The 20,951-nt window shown below is 40.3% G+C and overlaps 1 long non-coding RNA gene across 5 annotated transcripts in view; it reads right to left on the reverse strand.

Annotated features, from left to right (window-relative positions):
- Positions 1–18,874: 18,874 nt before the first annotated feature.
- LOC134735378 (uncharacterized) overlaps positions 18,875–20,951 on the reverse strand; it is a 478,226-nt gene continuing 476,149 nt past the window's right edge. For all 5 annotated transcript variants that reach the window (XR_010118414.1, XR_010118413.1, XR_010118417.1 and 2 more), the window contains exon 2: positions 18,875–18,949. This is a non-coding gene — a long non-coding RNA (uncharacterized lncRNA). The remainder of the gene's footprint in view (positions 18,950–20,951) is intronic.

A 20,951-nucleotide genomic window follows, 5' to 3' on the forward strand; every position in this document is an offset into this window, starting at 1 on the left:
CCTGTGTTAAACCAATAAACATCTCCCATATATGGTATCAAGAACATTGATCCTATTTGTGCTCAATAGCATTTATATAATTATGTTTCAGATAGGGGTGGCAAGTAATTAGTGGGTTGTAAATTCTATTTAATGTTTCCAAAGAATCATTTAAAAGCAAAATAGAAATATAGTGAAGAATATCAAAATGTGTTGCACAGATAAGAGGACATGTTACTTGGAAAAAGTTTGTTTCATATGTTTTTGAATAGAGAAGAGACAAATATATTAAGCTCTACCATGTGTTGGGTATTGTATTAGATATTTTTGCATTCTTTAATCTATAAAATATTTTTAAATCAATATTATTAACTCTTGTTTCTATTGAACATTAAAGTGAAAGTAACACGTTGCACAAACATAATCTTTGCTTTTAAGCTGTTTTAACTTCTTTAGACAATATTTTAGGTTCCCATCTTAGGACTTCTGATGCAATATTTTTATACCTGTGGGTCCTTGTCCTTTCCTTGACTTCTCATTTAGCTACTGTTTCAATATACTGATGCTTCTTTTAATTTTTTTATGTTGCCATCACTGTAGACCATTGTTTTAACAATTAATATTCTTTTAAGCAGTGTTAGGCAAATAAAATGTTTCTGCATCTCACAATGTTGAATAAATCAGTGGGGAATGGATATGTACAGATTTCTGCAAATTCTAATAATTTTGCACATTTTACTGTGGTTTTAGAATACAACATTGGCAGGGCATGGTGGCTCCTGCCTGTAATCCCAGAACTTTGGGAGGCCAAGGCAGCTGGATCACAAGGTCAGGAGTTCGAGACCAGCCTGGCAAACACAGTGAAACCCCGTCTGTAATCAAAATACAAAAATTAGCTGGGCATGGTGGTGGTTGCCTGTAGTCCCAGCTACTCAGGAGGCTGAGGAAGGAGAATCTCTTGAACCTGGGAGGCGGAGGTTACAGTGAGCTGAGATTGTCCCAATGCACTCCAGGCTAGGCGACAGAGCAAGACTCCGTCTCAAAAGAAAAAAAAAAAGAATATAACATCTACTTTTAAAAAGTAGTGTTCTTGTTGTAGTCATCCAGATGATTTCAGAAAACAATAAGTCTGGAATAGCTTAAATGAAATTTTTTATTATGAATTTTAATTTTTTTGGATTGTGCATTCCATGGTGGGAAAGTTTGTGTAGACATTTATCGAATTAAGTTTGGGGTTAATAGTTTTGTGGAAGAAGACAGATAGGATTTGTGGAGTACATTGCATTTGTGGGAAAATACTCCTATTAGCAGTAATGTTTCAGCAGCAGCTGTAGGACGGCAGGTTACAAAGTTGTATGAAGAAAGGTCACAGGTAGGTGAGAGAAAAAGGAAGAGAGAGAGAGAGAGAGAGAGAGAGAGAGAAAGTATCAAGCTCAACACAGATGTTACATCTCCATTGATTGCCAGGTCAGGCAACTCATTGTATAGTATATTAAAATTATCTGTATTTTCACCAAACTTTCTATCTTCCCTGAAGCATCCTTCTTTTGGGGATTTGGTTCCTAGTTTCATAATTTTTTTTCTAATGTAACCATTATTCACATGTTAAATTGAGTTCTTTTGAAGTTTTAAAATACAGTTGTAGCTGGCTGGGTTTACCTATACAAGAAAGCATTGCCAAGACAGTTTCTATTTCTCCCATTGTTTTTATTTCTTGTTAAGACCTCAGTGGACCAGTTCTGATACTAACAAACCATCACCTGGGCCTCAGTGCACGGCATTTCTTCCCTGAAATGGTGTTCTGCTGTTATTGTGTTAGTATAGTGATGCTCAAACCTGGCTACATATGAGAAATACAAAATATTCATGGCTGGGCTCCATGCCCAGGGATTCTGATTTGATTTGGTATTATATTTCATACTGGTATTATTAATAAGCTACCCAGGTGATTTTAATGTGTGATTCTGTTTGAGAAATATTGGTGTAAGGTAAATTATTAGACAAATTTGAAAATAACTTATATGGTAGTTAGAAGAGTGTTTTTCTAAAACAAAATCGTACATTTACTTGTGTATCTTCACAGCCCTGGCTTATCTAATCCTTAGAAGATGAAGTTCAAGCTCAAGTTCTTGTTCCTCTCCAGCCTTACTGCATGGTAGGTTCCTCCTTTTGATATACATTCCAGTAATACCAAAGTGATGGTAGATTCCCAGTTATACTCATGTTAGTTGTATTTCTGTACCCTTGTCCACCTAAAATGCCCTTTGTCTTCCTACCTTCTTATTGCTGATGCTGATACTGTCCAATCACATTTCAGAAACTTCCATTCTAGAAAAATTTCCATGATGCTTCATGTAGCTCACCCTCTTTTAATAATTTTAAACTTCATGCAGTTATAGAGTTATAAATGTCCCTTCACGTTGTAATTTATTTATTCTGCAACTATCTTAGGTTGGGGATCCCTTGAGTATAGGAGAGAAATAGCCTTTTGTCTGTATCCATGTGTGGATATGCATATACATAGTAGGTACTCAATAAATATTTGTGAAACCAGCTATATTTCCTCATTCATAACTTTAAAAAATAACTTAAAAACAATATTGAGGGCTGGGCTTGTGCCTCATGTCGGTAATCCCAGCACTTTGGGAGGCCGAGGCGGGTGGATCACTTGAGGTCAGGAGTTTGTGACCAGCCTGGCCAAGCATCGTGAACCCCATGTCTACTAAAATTGCAAAAATCAGCTAGGCATGCTGTTGTGCACCTGTAGTCCCAGCTACTCAGGAGACTGAGGCGGGATAAGCACTTTAACCTGGGAGGCAGAGGTTGAAGTGAGCCGAGATCATGCCACTGCACTCCAGCCTGGGTGACACAGTGAGATTCTGTCTCAAAAAAACAAAACAAAACAAAACAAACATTATTCAACAGATTGATGTCTCCTGCTACTTAAATTCCTTACTCTTTGTGTGCCACAATTTGAGCTGAGTGAAAAAAATCCAAAGCCTTTCTTTTCATCTATTGATATGGTCTTCATTCACTTCAAAGGTAAGTAGCTTGACATAAAAATTGTGTTGAGATACAGGAAAGACAAAGACAACCATGAACTCTTGCTCTTAACAAGACTCTTCATTTATAAGAAGAAGGTAAATGAAGATTGGAGGATGCAATTTCTGTAAATACAGTGGAAATGTTTTTAAATAATAAATAGGAGAAATTCCAAGTAGGGATTAGTGGTAGTTACACAAAGATTTCAGGTTTTGCCACTATATTCTCAAAACGTATTTGAAATTTCAATTAGCATTAATTATTCTGCATGTAACTATTTTATGACATGACATACAGTTTTTCAACTCAAGGAACTGCTAGAACTATAGGTTTCTTATTGAAATTGTTCTTCTTGTTTTTCTATCTTTTCTACTCTGCATTTTTCTTTCCTTCCTTCCATCCTTCTTTTGTTCCTTTTTCACTTATCTTCCTCCATCTCTTCTTTTTCAATGTCTCTGTCTCACTTTCTCTTATTCTTTCTTCCTCTAAATTTGAAAACATTGAAACATTTTTTACAGATCTATTTCTCATATCCACTACATTCCATTACTGTTCTAAATGCCAGTAAGTCAAAGATAAATAAGCCATAGCACCTATCCTTAGAAAGTAAGAGTTTCATGAGGCAGAAAGACAAAAAACAAACAATTGCAATGCTAGATGTTATAGATATTAAGATAGATGTATTGCAATGTGCTATGAGAGCACAGAAAAGCAAACAGAATGCCTTATAAAGTGTAAAATATTCTTAAAAGGTCAAAGGAGGGAACAAACAGGATAATTTTGAGCTACTATCATGTACAAGCTTACTACTGAGCATTGGTTTCTTCACATTATTAACACATACAGTCTTCATAATTAACTGTATAAGATGGGAACCATGCTTATCACCATTCATTTAGATTTGAAAAATAAACCAGAAAAGTTGTGTGAATTTCCAAGGTTTCATGTCCAAGGTGATGTCTTCTTGCCTTAAATATAATTATTGATATTATTGTATACAGCTTTAAGGGACTACATACTACTTGATACTGCTTGATATTATTGCGGATAGAAGATGTAGCTGTAAGTTAGCTAAATTTGTTACGAGTTAAGTCTGTGCCAAGTACTCTACTAGGTCTTTCTGATACTAACTCATGAACACCAATTTGAAGTAGGCAGTCCTATGATCTATTTTAAAGATGAGTAAACTGAGTGTAAACCAAAAGGTTAGGATTATAAAGGTTAAGAAAGGTAGAATTGATTGTTGTACACAGCCACTTTCGAGCTAGCCATGCATGGGAAACAAGACAGACTTTTGCAAGAACAAGTCATGATAACAACTATGACTTCGAGGTGTCATGTAAGCAACACAGATGACAGGTGCTTTACATCAAATGCTAACCATAGAAGCAAGCTCCACTTTTTGCACTATCTGGACCAGTTAAGGTAGCAGCAGCATGGTGTGATAGAGGTCACTTGAGCTATGGAGTCAGCACAGAATTTCAATTCTACCTATGCTCTCGCTTCAGTGATCTTCAGAAAATTACTAAAATCTTGAGGTCTCAAATTCCTCATATTTCTAATTGGGAGAGTGATAAATATTTCAAATGATAGGTGGACCAATTGCATAGTTCATTCACATACTTGGAGCTCAGCAAATATATATATTTTTCTACTTATACTTAATTTGATTCCAAAATTTTACTGGTATGGTAAATAATAAAAATGAGAATAAAGGATCATTTTGACCAGTTTCTAAGCACTTTAAATCCCCCATTGTGGTTTTGTGTCTGAAGTTGGTTCCTGCCAGTGGGTTCGTGGTCTTGCTGAATGGAGCCACAGACCCACTGGCAGAAGCCAACTCCAGACACATCTTAGGGACTCATCCGGGATTCACCACGCATTGAGTACCACTGGACCCCTTTTGCTTGCTATTCTGTCCTATTTTTCCTTAGAATTCAGGGACTAAACACTGGGCACCTGTTGGCCAGTTAAAAGCAACTAGCGTGGCTGCTGGACTAAAGACACGGGTGTCAGGCTTTCTGGGAAAGGGCTCTCTAACAACCCCTAATTCTAAGGAGTCAGGAGTGTTAGTTTCCCTGGAACCAGCTTCTGCTTTTCCTGCACTTCTGGGCTGAGCAGAGGGTCGACAGAGAGGAAAGCCATTCAGCTCTGGGGTCCCGACAAAAAGTTGGTTGACGCTGCAGCCATGAGCAGAGCTCTCAAAGTTACGTTGCCAAAGCAAGACTTGCCCATCTATCCTATCTATCCTGACCCTTGTCTCCTGGGTCTTAATGCCCATCAGTCAAACTTCTTCCTGCCTCTCTTCTCCAAGGCTAGTCCTGCTTCTAAAAACCACTGCCTGTCCCTGGTGCTCTTCTAGTTTCTCCTGTAAGGATGATTTCTAATATAAATTTTGGGACTCTGTTCCTTTCTTTAGGCACCCAGGCTTACCATATCACACCATGCTGCTGCTACCTTAACTGGTCCAGAAAGACATAATATTTGCCCAAAGCCCCATCAGGGGGGACTATATAGAATTTTAGGATCCCTCCTCAGACCAGCAGGCCTAACAAAGCCTATTACCAAAGCTAGAATATGGGGAGCCTCAGAAATTATAGACTCCACAATTGGAGGATATCCTTCCTATTCATATGTAAAGTGAGGAGAAAAGGCATCACTCTTCCAACCCTGGAGATCCCTTCCCTCCCTCAGGATGTGGCCCTCCACTCCATTTTGAGGCATATCATCGTTACAGGACAAGGGTAAAGTCCCAATACCAACAGGAGAAAATGCTTATGACTCTAACAGGTTTTCAAGACTGCGTCGGTAAGGGCCACTAAATCTGACCTTTCTCAGTCCTCTTTGTGGTCTAACAGGAAAGGCAATGGTGCAGGTTTTCGAGAATGTGTCAGTAAGGGCCACTAAATATGACCTTCCTCAGTCCTCTTTGTGGTCTAGGAGGAAAACAAGTGTTTCTGCTGCTGCTTCAGTGAGCACAACTATCCCTAACAGCAGGGTCCAGGGACCATTGCAAGGTCTTGGGCAGGGAAAAAAACGGCCAAAACTGCAAGAATTTTTTTTTTCTTTCTGTTTTAGGTGGGAAACACTCAGGTATCAAAAAGCTCACCCTTGAAATGCATCCTAAGCCACTGGGGCCAATTAGACCCACAAACCCTGAAAAAGAAGCAGCTTATTTCTTTCTGCACTACAACCTGGCCCCAATATTCTCTCTCTGATGGGGAAAAATGGCCACCTGAGGGAAGTATAAATTACAATACTATCCTGCAGCTTGACATTTGCTGTAAGAGGGAAGGTAAATAGAGGGAAATACCTTATGTCCAAGCTTTCTTTTCATTGAGGGAGAATACACAACTATGCCAAGTTTGCAATCTACATCCCACAGGAGGACCTCTCAGCTTACCCCCATATCCTAGCCTCCCTACAGCTCCCCTTTCTATTAATGATGAGCCTCCTCTAATCTCCCCCACCCAGAAGGAAACAAGCAAAGAAATCTCCAAGGGACCACAAAACCCCCTGGGCTATCGGTTATGTCCCCTTCAAGCTGTAGGGGAAGGGGAATTTGGCCCAACCTGGGTACATGTCCCCTTCCCCCCCTTTGATTTAAAGCAGATCAAGGTAGACCTGGGGAAGTTTTCAGATGCTCCTTATAGGTATATAGATGTCCTACAGGGTCTAGGGCTAACCTTCAATCTCACTTGGAGAGATGTCATGCTATTGTTAGATCAAACCCTGGCCTTTAATAAAAATAATGTGGCTTTAGCTGCAGCCTGAGAGTTTGGAGATAGCTGGTATCTTAGTCCAGTAAATGATAGAATGACAGCCGAAGAAAGGGACAAATTCCATACCAGTCAGCAAGCCATCCCCAGTATGGATCCCCACTGGGACCTCAACTCAAATCACGGGGACTGGATCTGCAAACATCTGTTGACCTGTGTTATAGAAGGACTAAGGAGAATTAGGAAAAACCCCATGAATTATTCAATGATGTCCACCATAACTTAGGGAAAGGAAGAAAATCCTACCGCCTTCCACGAGTGGCTATGGGAGGCTTTAAGAAAATATATTCCCTTCCCTTGTCACCTGACTCCCTCAAGGGTCAATTGATCCTAAAAGATGTTTATTAAACAATGAGCCACAGATATCAGGAGAAAGCTCCAAAAGCTAGCCCTGGGCCCTGAACAAAATTTGGAGGCATTATTAAACCTGGCAACCTCAGTGTTCTATAGCAGGGACCAAGAGGAACAGGCCAGAAAGGAATAGCGAGATAAGAGAAAGGCCACAGCTAAGAGAAAGGCCACAGCTTTAGTCATGGCCTTAGACAAATAAACCTTGGTGGTTCGGAGAGGACAGAAAATGGAGTAGGCCAATCACCTGGTAGGGCTTGTTATCAGTGTGGTTTGCAAGGACACTTTAAAAAAGATTGTCCAACGAGAAACAAGCTGCTCCCTCACACATGTCCACTATGCCAAGGCAATCACTGGAAGGCACACTGCCCCAGAGGACAAAGGTTCTCTGGGCCAGAAGCCCCCAGCGAGATGATCCAACCACAGGACTGAGGGTGCCCGGGGCAAGTGCCAGCTCATGTCATCACCCTCACTGAACCCTGGGTAAGTTTAACCATTGAGATTAAGGAAATTGACTTCCTCCTGGACACTGGTGTGGCTTTCTCAGTGTTAATATCCTGCCCCAGACAGCAGACCTCAAGGTCCATTACCATCCAACGAATCCGGGGACAGCCGTAACCAGGTATTTCTCCCACCTCCTTAGTTGTAATTGGAGACTTTGCTCTTTTCACATGCCTTTCTTGTTATGCCTGAAAGTTCCACACCCTTATTAGGGAGGAGCATATTAGCCAAAGCTGGAGCTATTATCTATATGAATATGAGGTACACGTTACCCATTTGTTGTCCCCTACTTGAGGAGAGAATAAACCCTGAAGTCTGGGCATTGGAAGAATAATTTGGAAGAGCAAAAAATGCCTGCCCAGTTCAAATCAGGCTAAAAGTCACCACCACTTTTCCTTATCAAAGGCAATATCCCTTAAGGCCTGAAGCCCATAAAGGATTACAGGATATTGTTAGACATTTAAAAGTTCAAGTCTTAGTAAGAAAATGCAGCAGACCTGCAACACCCCAATTCTAGGAGTACAAAAACCGAATGGTCAGTGGAGACAAGTGCAAGATCTTAGACTCATCAATGATGCAGTAATTCCTCTATATCCAGCTGAACCCAACCCCTATACCCTGCTCTCTCAAATACCAGAGGAAGCAGAATGCTTCACTGTTCTGGACCTCAAGGATGCCTTCTTCTGCATTCCCCTGCACTCTGACTCCAAGTTTCTCCTTGCCTTTGAGGATCACACAGACCACGCATCCCAACTTACATGGACGGTCTTTCCTCAAGGGTTTATGGATAGCCCTCATCTGTTTGGTCAGTCACTGGCCCAAGATCTAGGCCACTTCTCAAGTCCAGGCACTCTGGTCCTTCAGTATGTGGATAATTTACTTTTGGCTAAACAGCAGGCTACTCTAGATCTTTTGAACTCTCTAGCTAATCAAGGGTACAAGTTGTCTAAGTTGAAGGCCCAGCACTGCCTACAAGTCAAATATTTAGGCTTGATCTTAGCCAGAGGAACCAGGGCCCTCAGGAAAGAATGAATACAGCCTATACTGGCTTGTCCTTGCCCTAAGACATTAAAACAGTAGTGGGGGTTCCTTGGTATCACCAGCTTTTGCTGACTATGGATCCCCATGTACGGTGATATAGCTAGGCCACTCTATACTATAATCACGGAGACCCAGAGGGCAAATATTCATCTAGTAGAATGGGAACCAGAGGCAGAAACAGCTTTCAAAACCTTAAAGCAGGCCCTAGTACAAACTCCAGCCTTAAGCCTTCCCATAGGACAAAACTTCTCTTTATATGTCACAGAGAGTGGGAATAGTTCTTGGAGTCCTTACTCAGACTGGTGGGACAACCCCACAACCAGTGGCATACCTAAGTAAGGAAATTGATGTAGTAGCAAAAGGCTGGTCTAACTGTTTACGGGTAGTTGTGGTGGTGGCCAGCTTAGTATCAGAGGCTATCAAAATAATAAAAGGAAAGGATCTCACCATCTGGACTACTCATGATGTAAATGGCATACTAGGTACCAAAGGAAATTTATGGCTATCAGACAACCACCTGCTTAGAATACCAGCTGCTACTCCTTGAGGGACTGGTGCTTCAAATATGCATGTGTGTGGCCCTCAACCCTGCTACTTTTCTCCCAGAGGATGTGGAAGCAATCGAGCATGACTGCCAATTGTAGCCCAGACTTATGCTGCCCGAGAGGATCTCATAGAAGTCCCCTTAGCTAATCCTGACCTTAACCTATATACCAGTGGAAGTTCATTTGTGGAGAATGGGATATGAAGAGCAGGTTATGCCACAGTTAGTGATGTAACTACTTGAAAGTAAGCCACTTCCTGCAGGGACCAGCGCCCAGTTAGCAGAACTAGTGGTGCTTACCCAAGTCTTAGAACTGGGAAAGGAAAAAAGAATAAATGTGTATACAGGTAGCAAGTATGCTTATCTAATCCTACATGCCCATGCTGTGATATCGAAAGAAAGGGAGTTCCTAACCTCTGGGGGAACGCCCATTAAATACCACAAGGATATCATGGAGTTATTGCACACAGTGCAAAATCTCAAGGAGGTGGCAATTTTACAGTGCCAAAGCCATCAAAAAGTTGGAGAAAAAGCAGAAGGAAACCGTTGGACAGATGCTGAGGCCAAAATTGCTGCCAGGGGGAACCTCTGATTAGAAATACCTATGGAAGGACCCTTGGTATGGAACAGCGCTTTCCAAGAGATTAAGCTCCAGTATTCCCCAGCCGAAACAGAATGGGGACTTTCACGGGGGGGGCATAGTTTTCTCCCCTTGGGGTGGTTAATGACAAAAGAGGGAAAGGTATTCATACTCGAAGCCAGCCAGTGGAAAATATTTAAGACCCTTCACCAAACTTTTCATATGGGTATTGAGAACACTCTTCAAATGGCCAAATTTGTATTTACAGAGTCAAATCTTGTCCAGACCATCCGACAAGTAATCAATACCTGTGAGGTGTGCCAAAGGAATAATCCATTGGTCCACTGAAAGGCCCCTCTGGGGGAACAAAGAATAGGGCACTATCCTGGAGAGGACTGGCAGTTAGACTTCACCCATATGCCTAAGTCAGGGGATTTCAATACTTTTTGGTCTGTGTTGATACCTTTATAAATTGGATAGAAGCCTTCCCCTGCAATACAGAGAAGGCTCAGGAAGTGGTTAAAGTCCTAATTCAGGAAATAATTCCTAGATTTGGTCTTCCCCACAGCTTACAAAGTGACAATGATCCAGTTTTTAGAGCCATGTAACTCAGGGAATTTCCAGGGCACTAGGGATACAATATCACCTTCATTGCACCTGGAGGCCACAATTCTCAGGGAAGATCAAGAAGGTAAATGAAACACTCAAGAGGCACTTAAGGAAACTAACACAGGAAACTCATCTCCCATGGCCTACTCTCTTGCCCATGGCCTTGTTAAGAATCCGTAATTCTCCTCACAAAATGGGGCTCAGTCGTATGGACGACCTTTTCTCACAAATGACCGCCAAGTCATCCAAACAGCTCCATTCAGATGGCTTGTCAGCTTCTCAGAGGCCCCTAAAATCATCACATCCTCCCTGCTTAACAAACAGTCTGGGTTTTGTTTTGTTATTTTTTATTTTGGGGAAAAAAGTTTCACGTTTCATAGAATTATCTATACCAGTATCTTATAATGTTCCACTAAAACACCAATATTTACAAATATAATTACCCTGAATAACTATAGGCTTACTAGATGACTGGATAACTTTTTCTGTTTTGTACTTTAAGTTTTAGGGTACGTGTGCACAATGTGCAGGTTTGTTACATATGTATCCATGTGCCACGTTGGTGTGCTGCACCCATTAACTCGTCATTTAGCATTAGGTGTATCTCCTAATGCTATCCCTCCCCGCTCCCCCACCCACAACAGTCCCCGGAGTGTGATGTTCCCCTTCCTGTGTCCATGTGTTCTCATTGTTCAATTCCCACATATGAGTGAGGACATGCAGTGTTTGGTTTTTTGTCGTTGCAATAGTTTACTCAGAATGATGATTTCCAGTTTCATCCATATCCCTACAAAGGACATGAACTCATCATTTTTTATGGCTGAATAGTATTCCATGGTGTATCTGTGCCACATTTTCTTTTTTTTTTTTTTTTTTGAGACGGAGTCTCACTCTGTCACCCAGGCTGGAGTGCAGTGGCGCAATCATGGCTCACTGCAAGCTCTGCCTCTCGGGTTCACACCATTCTCCTGCCTCAGCCTCTCCGAGTAGCTGGGACTACAGGCGCCCGCCACCACGCCTGGCTAATTTTTTGTATTTTTAGTAGAGACGGGGTTCCACCGTGGTCTCAATCTCCTGACCTTTCGATCCACCCGCCTCGGCCTCCCAAAGTGCTGGGATTACAAGTGTGAGCCACCGTGCCCGGCCAGTGCCACATTTTCTAAATCCAGTCTATCGTTCTTGGACATTTGGGTTGGTTCCAAGTCTTTGCTATTGTGAATAGTGCTGCAATAAATATACGTGTGCATGTGTCTTCATAGCAGCATGATTTATAGTCCTGTGGGTATATACCCAGTAACGGGATGGCTGGGTCAAATTGTATTTCTAGTTCTAGATCCCTGAGGAATCGCCACACTGACTTCCACAATGGTTGAGCTAGTTTACAGTCCCACCAACAGTATAAAAGTGTTCCTGTTTCTCCACATCCTCTCCAGCACCTGTTGTTTCCTGATTTTTTAATGATGGCCATTCTAACTGGTGTGAGATGGTATCTCATTGTGGTTTTGATTTGCATTTCTCTCATGGCCAGTGATGATGAGCATTTTTTCATGTCTCTTTTGGCTGCATAAATGTCTTCTTTGGAGAAGTGTCTGATCATGTCCTTCACCCACTTGTTGACGGGGTTGTTTTTTTCTTGTAAATTTGTTTGAGTTCATTGTAGATTCTGGATATTAGCCCTTTGTCAGATGAGTAGGTTGTGAAAATTTTCTCCCATTTTGTAGGTTGCCTGTTCACTCTGATGGTAGTTTCTTTTGCTGTGTAGAAGCTCTTTAGTTTAATTAGATCCCATTTTTCAATTTTGGCTTTTGTTGCCATTGCTTTTGGTGTTTTAGACATGAAATGCTTGCCCATGCCTATGTCCTGAATTGTAAAGCCTAGGTTTTCTTCTAGGGTTTTTATGGTTTTAGGTCTAACATGTAAGCCTTTAATCCATCTTGAATTAATTTTTGTATAAGGTGTAAGGAAAGAATCCAGTTTCAGCTTTCTACATATGGCTAGCCAGTTTTCCCAGCACCATTTATTAAATAGGAATCCTTTCCCCATTTCTTGTTTTTGTCAGGTTTGTCAAAGATCAGATAGTTGTAGATATGCGGCATTATTTCTGAGGGCTCTGTTCTGTTCCATTGGTCTATATCTCTGTTTTGGTACCAGTATCATGCTGTTTTGGTTACTGTAGCCTTGTAGTATAGTTTGAAGTCAGGTAGCGTGATGCCTCCAGCTTTGTTCTTTTGGCTTAGGATTGACTTGAGGATGCGGGCTCTTTTTTGGTTCCATATGAACTTTAAACTAGTTTTTTCCAATTCTGTGAAGAGAAGTCATTGGTAGCTTGATGGAGATGGCATTGAATCTATAAATTACCTTGGGCAGTATGGCCATTTTCCCGATATTGATTCTTCCAACTCATGAGCATGGAATGTTCTTCCATTTGTTTGTATCCTCTTTTATTTCATTGAGCAGTGGTTTGTAGTTCTACTTGAAGAGGTCCTTCACATCCCTTGTAAGTTGGATTCCTAGGTATTTTATTCTCTTTGAAGCAATTGTGAATGGGAGTTCACTCATGATTTGGCTCTCTGTTTGTCTGTTATTGATGTATAAGAATGCTTGTGATTTCTGTACATTGATTTTGTATCCTGAGACTTTGCTGAAGTTGCTTATCAGCTTAAGGAGATTTTGGGCTGAGACAAAGAGATTTTGGGCTGCGACAGTGGGGTTTTCTAGATAGACAATCATGTCATCTGCAAACAGGGACAATTTGACTTCCTCTTTTCCTAAGTGAATACCCTTTATTTCCTTCTCCTGCCTAATTTCCCTGGCCAGCACTTCCAACACTATGTTGAATAGGAGTGGTGAGAGAGGGCATCCCTGTCTTGTGCCCGTTTTCAAAGGGAATGCTTCCAGTTTTTGCCCATTCAGTATGATATTGGCTGTGGGTTTGTCATAGATAGCTCTTATGATTTTGAGATATGTCCCATCAATACCTAATTTATTGAGAGTTTTTAGCATGAAAGGTTGTTGAATTTTGTCAAAGGCCTTTTCTGCATCTATTGAGATAATCATGTGGTTTTTGTCTTTGGTTCTGTTTATATGCTGGATTACATTTATTGATTTGTGTATGTTGAACCAGCCTTGCTTCCCAGGGATGAAGCCCACTTGATCATTGTGGATAAGCTTTTTGATGTGCTGCTGGATTTGGTTCGCCTGTATTTTATTGAGGATTTTTGACAGTCTGGGTTTTGTAATGGCAAACATACTCCCTGCATGACCATTCACCCCGGAACCCCTGCAACAGCACACCCACCACTAGTGAATGCCTTCTCATCCCCAATTTCAATTACTCTTCAGAATGGTTCCTAGTAGATACAAGATGGCTTTTTTCTCCAATAGGAAAATAAAACACAGGGAGCCTCTCAGTTTGCTCCCAATACCATTTTCCAGCCGCTCACTGGAGCTACCTTAGCAAGTACTCTAGGAGTATGGTAAAATGAAAAAAACAAACTCACACACCTTTTTAACATACACAACCAGTTCTGTCTACCCAGCCAAGGCATATTCTTCTTATGTGGAACTTCAACCTATATCTGCCTTCCCACCAACTGAACAGACACCTGCACCTTAGTCTTCCTAAGTCCCCACATTGACATTGCCCCAGGAAATCAGACCCTATCAGTGCCCCTCAAAGCTCAAGTCTGTCAGGGCAGGGGCATACAACTAATGCCTCTACTTATAGGGTTAGGAATAACCACTGCTACAGGATCCGGAATAGCCATTTTATCTACTTCATTATCCTTCTACCACACACTCTCAAAGGATTTCTCAGACAGTGCAAAAATTAAAAAAAATCTATCCTTACTCTACAGTCCCAAATAGACTCTTTGGCAGCAGTGACTCTCCAAAATCACTGAGGCCTAGACCTCCTCATTGCTGAGAAAGGAGGACTTTGCACCTTCTTAGGGGAAGAGTGTTTTTACGCTAACCAGTCAGGGATAGTATGAGACAGTGCCCAGCATTTACAGGAAAAGTCTTCTGAAATCAGACAATGCCTCTGAAACTCTTACACCAACCTCTGAAGTTGGGCAACATGGCTTCTCCCCTTTGTACATCCCATGACAGCCATCTTTCTAAGACTCACCTTCGGCCCCTGTATTTTTTACCTCCTTGTCACACTTGTTTCCTCCAGGATTGAGGCCATTAACCTACAGATGGTCTTACAAATAGAACCCCAAATGAGCTCAACTCACAACTTCTACTGAGGAGCCCTGGACTAACACACTGGTCCTTTGACTGGCCTAGAGAGTCCCTCTCTGGAAGACACTACAACTGCAGGGCCCCTTCTTCACCCCTATCCAGCAGGAAGTAGCCAGAGTGGTCATCGCCCAGTTCCCAACAGCAGTTGAGGTGTGCTGTTAAGAGGGGGGATTGAGAGGTGAGGCCAGTTGGACTTCCTGGGTTGAGTGGGGACTTGGGGAACTTTCCTGTCTTACAAGAGAATTGTAAAATGCACTAATTAGTGCTCTGTAAAACGCACCAATCAGCACTCTGTAAAACGCACCAATCAGCAGGATTCTAAAAGTAGCCAATCGCAGGGAGGATTGAAAAAAGAGCACTCTGATAGGACAGAAATGGAACATGGGAGGGGACAATAAGGGAAGAAAAGCTGGCCACCCCAGCCAGCAGCAGCAACCTGCTCGGGTCACCTTCCACTCTGTGGAAGCTTTGTCCTTTCACTCTTCACAATAAACCTTGCTACCACTCACTCTTCAGGTCTGTGTCATCTTAAAGAGCTGTAACAGTCACCGTGAAGGTCTGCGGCTTCATTCTTGAAGTCAGCAAGACCACAAACTCATTGGCAGACACCAACTCCGGACACAGTTTGATATTTCAATGAAACTGCATTTAAGCTCATTATTTCCTCAAAAAGTATGTTCTTTGTTTGTTTTGCATGTCTTGTTTTGACTTCCTAATACTCCAGCATTTTAAAGCCACTTCTCACTTTTGTTATTGAGTCTATAACACTGTATCATATAGCCTTGTACTTTGTATTTATTATGTGAGTACATATTCCTGGAGTAGATACCTGGACTTCGTCATTTCAAAGTCTCAGAAAGAAGGCTTTTCTCTCTAAACTCCTGCCCTATTTTGAAAAGGAGAAAAAACTGATGAACAGGAGCTTCGGGTGATGGAATAGTGGAAGATATTTTGTAGCAAAATTAAATGATTCAGGAATATAAATCAGCTTATAATTCAACTAAGTCTTGAGGGAGTAATTTTTGGCACTGAGACAACTGCTGTGGAGAGACCCACACCTGTATCTTATGGTATCACTCGCCTTATCTTTATTTTCTTCTCTCCACTTCTAGACTAAGTTTAGTTTATTTTCTGCAGCTTGTCTTATGGAATACCCTTAAATGGCATCAGGGTTCTCTCATAGGTGCATATTGTAGCCCATTATTGCTTTGGGAGCCAGCAGGCAGAGGAGCAAAAGAGAGTAATGAGTCCTTACATAACACTGCAGTATTTGCTGTTCCCAACCGCTCTGTTCCTTGCTAAGGCAGTATAGGGAGCAGTTACCTCTACCACATACAGTCTGAATGTCTTAATCATTCTTGGAAAAACAATTTCAGTACATTCATTAGAGCCAAAAGAGTTCCATTTCTCCAAAGGGATTTTTGAAATGGGAACACTGAAGTAGAATCTGACAGAGGCAGAAAAGCCAGAGGCATTCAGAGGGATAAGAATCAAAACAAAGGCAGGGAGGATCTTGTTTAGATTCTGTAACTGGGAATGAAACAAGCCCCCATTTGATCCAGGTTTTTATGACCATCATAATAGAAACATCCACTTGAATACATAAAGATTTATTCCTATGTGTATAACAAAATGAAAATATTAATAGGCCATCTCTGAATAGACACCAAAGTCAGACAAAACTTCTTTTGTGATTCATAAGGGTAAAGATAAGAGGATTTTCTACTGCTGGCCATGCTAAAGTAGACTATGATCAGGTCTAATAGAGCCTGCTTCAAGGATCAGATGAGTATGAGACAACTTCTTATAGTTTATATATTAGGGAGAAGAGCAATTAAAAGTTTTCAATTCATCCTTCATCCCTAGACCACCCTATATTGCTGCTAGTAGCAGTACTGGGTGTAGGGCTCCAACCTCAGAGGCAATTCATATAGGACTCAGACTCATCAAGCAAACAATAAAGAAAAAGAACCCAGCAGAGTGACTCTTTGTTATAAAGGAAGGTAAGATCCTTGAACAGTGTGTTTATACTGCTAGAATTCTCTCAAACACATCCACTCTGGCACTCTCTGCCATATCTTTGCAAAATGACTATGAGTGTGTATGACTGCACACATAAAAAATAGACTCACTAAAGAGTCTACAAAAGTAGACTCATTAAAGTGTATATATATACACACACACACATACATATATACAAACATACATATTTATACACACACATATATACACACATACATATATATACACATACATACAAATATATTTTATATATATATATGATAGTAGCAGCCAAGTCTAGGCATAGAACATCACAGTATGTAGTAGCTAATGTTGAACATAGCACTACAGAGGAGAGATTTCCTTTTATGCTTCCTACCCTCCTTCACTATCACACATATACATGCTAACACGTACATCAGTGATTCTTTTGCTGGATCAGAGGAGGTAGTGTATACTTTGGGCAATCCCATCTAACAAGCACTGTATGGGTTGCCATGTGGCAGTTATACAACAAATAACACAGAATTTGGTGAATTGGGTGCATCAAGTTTTCTTTTCCTTTCTTTCTGTATCTTTCTTTCCTTCTCTGAGAAACTAGGACCAAGTTATCTCCTTGAGATTCATGGACTTATCTTGGGACTGAGGACTTCCGAAGGAGGAGAAAAGGACATTGCCGTTGATAGTCTGATGAGGCCAGGGTATAATTTAACTTTACACTAAAAAGAGTGGTATCACATTTTGTATTTAATGCTGGTGAGGTATTTATTTCCTCTATTGTTTATTGACATAAACAGCCATTTTAGAGCTTGAGACTTTACAGAGAAGAGGAATGCAAAAGAAAAGGGAAAGGAAATAGCATGTATTGGGCACATATGTTATGTTTTGGGTACATAATCCGTGTGTTTAAAAGAACTCTTAGATGATACTAATAACTAAGCTAAATCCTAACCTTAACCTTAACTGTGTCCTTAATACCAGCATCAACACAAAACCCAGAGAACAAATAAGTTGGGCACACAATCTATTCCCATAAGCTTTCCAGATATGTTAGCTCATTCAATCCTACCAAAATTCTGTAAGATATTTCGGGTTGAATCTCTTTAAGTTGTAGGAAAGGTTGAGTAATTTACCTTAAGTCATATAATTATTGGAAGGTAGATTTGCAGTGTGAACTTAGAAGTCACTGACTTTTCATTTAAAGATGGGGAGAATGAGATGAAATATGAAGGAAAAAGGCTTGGAGACAGAGACAAAACTGGATCTCAGATTCTATGCCTGCTAAAAAGTGTTCTTTCTAATCTACTATCTTCACTGGGGCTGTTATGTGCCTACAAAATTAAGTATGAAAGTATCAATCGAAAGTGAGAAGGAAAAAAAGATGGAGAAAATTGCACTTGCCACAAACAGACTCAGGATTTTGATTCCCCTTCTTTCTTGGATTACATAATCTAAACAAAAGAACTTCAAGAATTTTCAGTCACAGCTATAATGTCCCTGGTAATGTTTTTACGTAGCCTTTAAGTATTTTTTCCTCTGCATTGCTTTGATTACCTGCTGAGTATTATTATATTTTACACATTATTTGACATGAAACCTTTCCCTTGATGAAATGATACTTTCTTACATTATCTTGAAAGCTTGTAAGACCGGAAGCAGATATATTATTCCATAGCTTCTAACTTTCTTGAATAAAGCTGCATGAATACACTATAACTAACTTTGGTCTTGGGAATGGAGTTTCTTAAAGAGAAATATAGATGGAAGAATATCATTTTGTCTTTTTATCTTTTATCATATGCAAGCATAGATGAGCAAAGTGTAATTCAAGAGAAGAAAGATTTAACATGACATTTTTCACTGATTCATTTAGTAACTGGTAATGTACTGACAACATATTATGTCTAATTATATTTGCCCAATATATATTATTAACAATTCAAATCTCACAGGATTGTGTTTTTCTCTTTATTTTTTTAAATTGACTTTACTTTTTAACATGAATTATACGTGATATTTTAATATAAGCATACTATGTATAATGATCAATTCTGGATAACTGGGATATTCATCACCATGTTTTTCCATTTACATTTGTAATTGAGGGGGTCTGGGGTCAATGTGCAATACAACTTGAATAAATGTAGAAAATCTAATGGCATTCTGTATTATTTGCTCACTGATTTTGACTTTGATATTTTATCCTTATTTTTCCATTCTATGTTTTTTTTTTTTTTTTTTTTTTTTTTTTTTTTTTTTTTTTTTTTTTTTTTTATTATACTTTAGGGTTTTAGGGTACATGTGCACAATGTGCAGGTTTGTTACATATGTATCCATGTGCCATGTTGATTTCCTGCACCCATTAATTCGTCATTTAGCATTAGGTGTATCTCCTAATGCTGTCCCTCCCCCCTCCCCCCACCCCACAACAGTCCCCGGAGCGTGATGTTCCCCTTCCTGTGTCCATGAGTTCTCATTGTTCAATTCCCACCTATGAGTGAGAACATGCGGTGTTTGGTTTTTTGTCCTTGCGATAGTTTACTGAGAATGATGTTTTCCAGTTTCATCCATGTCCCTACAAAGGACACGAACTCATCATTTTTTATGGCTGCATAGTATTCCATGGTGTATATGTGCCACATTTTCTTAATCCAGTCTATCGTTGTTGGACATTTGGGTTGGTTCCAACTCTTTGCTATTGTGAATAGTGCCGCAATAAACATACGTGTGCATGTGTCTTTATAGCAGCATGATTTATAGTCCTTTGGGTATATACCCAGTAATGGGATGGCTGGGTCAAATGGTATTTCTAGTTCGAGATCCCTGAGGAATCGCCACACTGACTTCCACAATGGTTGAACTAGTTTACAGTCCCACCAACAGTGTAAAAGTGTTCCTATTTCTCCACATCCTCTCCAGCACCTGTTGTTTCCTGATTTTTTAATGATGGCCATTCTAACTGGTGTGAGATGGTATCTCACTGTGGTTTTGATTTGCATTTCTCTGATGGCCAGTGATGAGGAGCATTTCTTCATGTGTTTTTTGGCTGCATAAATGTCTTCTTTTGAGAAGTGTCTGTTCATGTCCTCTGCCCACTTTTTGATGGGGTTGTTTGTTTTTTTCTTGTAAATTTGTTTGAGTTCATTGTAGATTCTGGATATTAGCCCTTTGTCAGATGAGTAGGTTGCAAAAATTTTCTCCCATTCTGTAGGTTGTCTGTTCACTCGGATGATAGTTTCTTTTGCTGTGCAGAAGCTCTTTAGTTTAATGAGATCCCATTTGTCGATTTTGGCTTTTGTTGCCATTGCTTTTGGTGTTTTAGACATGAAGTCCTTGCCCACGCCTATGTCCTGAATGGTATTGCCTAGGTTTTCTTGTAGGATTTTAATGGTTTTAGGTCTAACATATAAGTCTTTAATCCATCTTGAATTAATTTTTGTATAAGGTGTAAGGAAGGGATCCAGTTGCAGCTTTCTACATATGGCTAGCCAGTTTTCCCAGCACCATTTATTAAATAGGGAATCCTTTCCCCATTTCTTGTTTTTGTCAGGTTTGTCAAAGATCAGATAGTTGTAGCTATGCGGCATCATTTCTGAGGGCTCTGTTCTGTTCCATTGATCTATGTCTCTGTTGTGGTACCAGTACCATGCTGTTTTGGTTACTGTAGCCTTGTAGTATAGTTTAAAGTCAGGTAGCGTGATGCCTCCAGCTTTGTTCTTTTGGCTTAGGATTGACTTGGCGATGCGGGCTCTTTTTTGGTTCCATATGAACTTTAAAGTAGTTTTTTCCAATTCTGTGAAGAAAGTCATTGGTAGCTTGATGGGGATGGCATTGAATCTATAAATTACCTTGGGCAGTATGGCCATTTTCACGATATTGATTCTTCCAACCCATGAGCATGGAATGTTCTTCCATTTGTTTGTATCCTCTTTTATTTCATTGAGCAGTGGTTTGTAGTTCTCCTTGAAGAGGTCCTTCACATCCCTTGTAAGTTGGATTCCTAGGTATTTTATTCTCTTTGAAGCAATTGTGAATGGGAGTTCACTCATGATTTGGCTCTCTGTTTGTCTGTTATTGGTGTACAAGAATGCTTGTGATTTTTGTACATTAATTTTGTATCCTGAGACTTTGCTGAAGTTGCTAATCAGCTTAAGGAGATTTTGGGCTGAGACAATGGGATTTTCTAGATATACAATCATGTCATCTGCAAACAGGGACAATTTGACTTCCTCTTTTCCTAATTGAATACCCTTTATTTCCTTCTCCTGCCTGATTGCTCTGG

This window comes from Symphalangus syndactylus, chromosome 20 (genome assembly GCF_028878055.3).
Source record: "Symphalangus syndactylus isolate Jambi chromosome 20, NHGRI_mSymSyn1-v2.1_pri, whole genome shotgun sequence".
NCBI classification, from domain to species: Eukaryota; Metazoa; Chordata; class Mammalia; order Primates; family Hylobatidae; genus Symphalangus; species Symphalangus syndactylus.